Source organism: Arachis ipaensis, chromosome B10, assembly GCF_000816755.2.
Source record: "Arachis ipaensis cultivar K30076 chromosome B10, Araip1.1, whole genome shotgun sequence".
NCBI classification, from domain to species: Eukaryota; Viridiplantae; Streptophyta; class Magnoliopsida; order Fabales; family Fabaceae; genus Arachis; species Arachis ipaensis.
In genome coordinates this window covers 43017225-43021465 of record NC_029794.2, presented here as the reverse complement: position 1 = coordinate 43021465, position 4241 = coordinate 43017225, and positions in this window count along the sequence as shown.

Sequence of the window (4241 nt, the reverse complement as noted above, 5' to 3'; positions counted from 1 at the left end):
ACTTGCTGGTTAGTTGTATCGAAGTTGTGAATGAAACACGATTTATTAAGACGTGCGTACAGAGTTTCTGGCACCGTTGCCTGAGATCACAATTTCGTGCCCCAAGTTTTTGGCGCCGTTGCCAGGGATTGTTCGAGTTTGGACAACTGACGGTTCATCTTGTTGCTCAGATTAGGTAATTTTCTTTTGTTTTATTTTCAAAAATTTTTCAAAAAAATCTTTCAAAATTTCTCCCTTGTTTTCGAAAAAAAAATTTTAAAATAAAAATATTTTCAAAAATATATTTTTTTTCAGAATTTTTAAGAATGAATTCTAGTGTTTCATGAAGCATGTTGAAGCCTGCCTGGTTGTAAAGCCATGTCTAATTCTTTTGGATAGGGAATGTCAGGCGTGTCATGTCTGAGTTACATACTAAAGCTTGGCTGGCTATTAAGCCATGCTTGACCCTTTGATTGGAGCTTTAGACTAAAGAGCATAAGATTCCTGGAATTCATATTAAAAATTTTGGAATCCTTATTTTTCTTTTTCAAAATGATTTTCGAAAAAATTAAAAGAAAATACAAAAAAAATTCATAAAATCATAAAAATAAAAAAAATATTTCATGTTTCTTGTTTGAGTCTTGAGTCAAGTTGAAAGTTTGGTGTCAATTGCATATTCATCTTGCATTTTTTGAAAAATTCATGCATTCATAGTGTTCTTCATGATCTTCAAGTTGTTCTTGGTAAGTCTTCTTATTTGATCTTGATGTTTTCATGTTGTGTCTTTTCTTGTTTTTCATATGCATTCTTGCATTCATAGTGTCTATACATGAAAAATTTTTAAGTTTGGTGTCTTGTATGTTTTCTTTGCATTAAAAATTTTTCAAAAATAAGTTCTTGATGTTCATCATGATCTTCAAAGTGTTCTTGGTGTTCATCTTGGCATTCATAGCATTCTTGCATGCACTCATTGTTTTGATCCAAAAATCTTCATGCATTGCATCATTTTCATGTTTTTCTCTCTCATCATAAAAATTCAAAAATCAAAAAAATATCTTTTCCTTTTTCACTCATGAATTTCAAAAATTTGAGTTGACTTTTTCAAAAATGTTTAAAATCTAGTTGTTTTTATGAGTCAAATCAAATTTTCAATTTAAAAATCTTATCTTTCTCAAAATCTTTTTCAAAAATCAAATCTTTTTCATTTTTCTTAGTTATTTTCGAAAATTTTAAAAATATTTTTCAAAAATCTTTTTCTTATCTTTATCTCATAATTTTCAAAAATAACATCATCAATTAATGTTTTGATTAAAAAATTTCAAGTTTGTTACTTACTTGTTAAGAAAGATTCAAACTTTAAGTTCTAGAATCATATTTTGTGATTTCTTGTGAATCAAGTCATTAATTGTGATTTTAAAAATCAAATCTTTTTCAAAACTAATTTCAATCATATCTTTTCAAAAATATCTTCTTATCTTATCTTTTTTTTTTCAAAAATTTGATTTTAAAATATCTTTTCTAACTTCTTATCTTCTTATCTTTTCAAAATTGATTTTCAAATTTGTTTCAACTAACTTTTTGTTTGTTTCTTATCCTTTTCAAAACTACCTAACTAACTCCCTCTCTCTCTAATTTTCGAAAATATCTCCCTCTTTTTCAAAAAATTCTTTTTAATTAACTAATTATTTCAAATTTTGATTTTAATTTTCGAAAATCACTAACCAATTTTTCAAAAATTATTTTCAAAAATCCTCTCACCTCTCATCTTCTTCTATTTTCTCTTCCTCACTCACCAAAAATCCGAACCCCCGTCTCTCTCTGAGTTTAGATTTTCTCTTATTCTTTTCCTCTACTCACACAGGGACCTCTATACTATGGTAAAAAGGATCCCTATTATTATTATTTTTCTGTTCCCTCTTTTTCATATGAGCAGGAGCAAAGACAAGAATATTCTTGTTGAAGCAGATCCAGAACCTGAAAGGACTCTGAAGAGAAAACTAAGAGAAGCTAAATTACAACAATCCAGCAAGCACCTTTCAAAAATTTTCGAACAGGAATACAGAAAGAATGTGAATCCCTCTATGAAGCTTGGGAGAGATACAAAGGACTGACCAAAAAGTGTCCTTCTGACATACTTTCAGAATGGACCATCCTGGATATATTCTATGATGGTCTGTCTGAATTAGCTAAGATGTCATTGGATACTTCTGCAGGTGGATCCATTCACCTAAAGAAAACGCCTGTAGAAGCTCAAGAACTCATTGACATGGTTGCTAATAACCAGTTCATGTACACTTCTGAGAGGAATCCTGTGAGTAATGGGACGCCTATGAAGAAGGGAGTTCTTGAAATTGATACTCTGAATGCCATATTGGCTCAGAATAAAATATTGACTCAGCAAGTCAATATGATTTCTCAGAGTCTGAATGGAATGCAAGCTGCATCCAACAGTACTCAAGAGGCATCTTCTGAAGAAGAAGCTTATGATCTTGAGAACCCTGCAATAGCAGAGGTAAATTACTTAGGTGAACCTTATGGAAACACCTATAATCCATCATGGAGAAATCATCCAAATCTCTCATGGAAGGATCAACAAAAGCCTCAACAAAGCTTTAATAATGGTGGAAGATACAGGTTTAGCAATAGCAAGCCTTTTCCATCATCCACTCAGCAACAGACAGAGAACTCTGAACAAAATACCTCTAATTTAGCAAACTTAGTCTCTGATCTATCTAAGGCTACTGTGAGTTTCATAAATGAAACAAGATCCTCCATTAGAAATTTGGAAGCACAAGTGGGCCAGCTGAGTAAAAGGATCACTGAAATCCCTCCTAGTACTCTCCTAAGCAATACAGAAGAAAATCCAAAAGGAGAGTGCAAGGCCATTGAATTAATTACCATGGCCAAACCTATAAGGGAAGGAGAGGACGTGAATCCCAGTGAGGAAGACCTCCTGGGACGTCCAGTGATCAATAAGGAGTTTCCCTTTGAGGAACCAAAGGAATCTGAGGCTCATCTAGAGACCATAGAGATTCCATTAAACCTCCTTATGCCATTCATGAGCTCTGATGAGTATTTCTCTTCTGAAGAGAATGAAGATGTTACTGAAGAGCAAGTTACCAAGTACCTTGGTGCAATCATGAAGCTGAATGCCAAATTATTTGGAGTCTCAACAATGCTATGAATATCTGTGAGGCTCATGAGAGCCCACTGTCAAGCTATTGACATTAAAGAAGCGCTTGTTGGGAGGCAACTCAATTTTTATTTATCTAATTTTATTGTTCTTTCATGTTTTATTAGGTTCATGATCATGTGGAGTCACAAAATAAATATAAAAATTGAAAACGGAATCAAAAACAGCAGAAGAAAAATCACACCCTGGAGGAGGATCTCACTGGCATTTAAACGCCAGTAAGAAGCATATGGCTGGCGTTCAACGCCAGAACAGAGCATGGTTCTGGCGCTGAACGCCCAAAATGGGAAGCATCTGGGCGTTTGAACGCCAGAATTGCACCCTGGAGAAGAGCTGGCACTGAACGCCCAGAACAAGCATGGTTCTAGCGTTCAACGCCAGAAATGGGCAACAAATGGGCATTCAACGCCCAGAACAAGCACCAATCTGGCGCTGAATGCCCAGAGTTATGTACAAGGTTGTAAATCCTTGAACACCTTAGGATCTGTGGACCCCACAGGATCACCTCAGGATCTGTGGACCCCACAGGATCCCCTCAGCATCTGTGGACCCCACAGGATCCCCACCTACCTCCACTCACTTCTTCTCACCCCTCTTTCACATGGGAAGTTCTAACAAAACCCATCCAACAAGTCGGCATCCTAATGGTTCAAGAGTTCTATGCCAATGCATGGATCACTAGGAACCATGATCAAAGTAAGAACCCGAATCCAAAGAATTATCTCACCATGGTTTGGGGGAAATACTTAGATTATAGTCCGGAGAATGTGAGGTTGGCGTTCAACTTGCCTATGATGCAAGGAGATGCACGCCCCTACACTAGAAGGGTCAACTTATTCTTGAAGCAAGAAAAAGCAGCAAAGAACAAAGCTTGCAGAATAAAAATAGTGAAAAAAATAGAAAGAAAAAAAAAGAGAAAAAGCAAGCAGAAAAAGCCAAAAGCTCTTAAAACCAAGAGGCAAGAGCAAAAAGCCAATAACCCTTATAACCAAAAGGCAAGGGTAAATAAAAAGGATCCCAAGGCTTTGAGCATCAGTGGATAGGAGGGCCTAAAGGAATAAAATCCTAG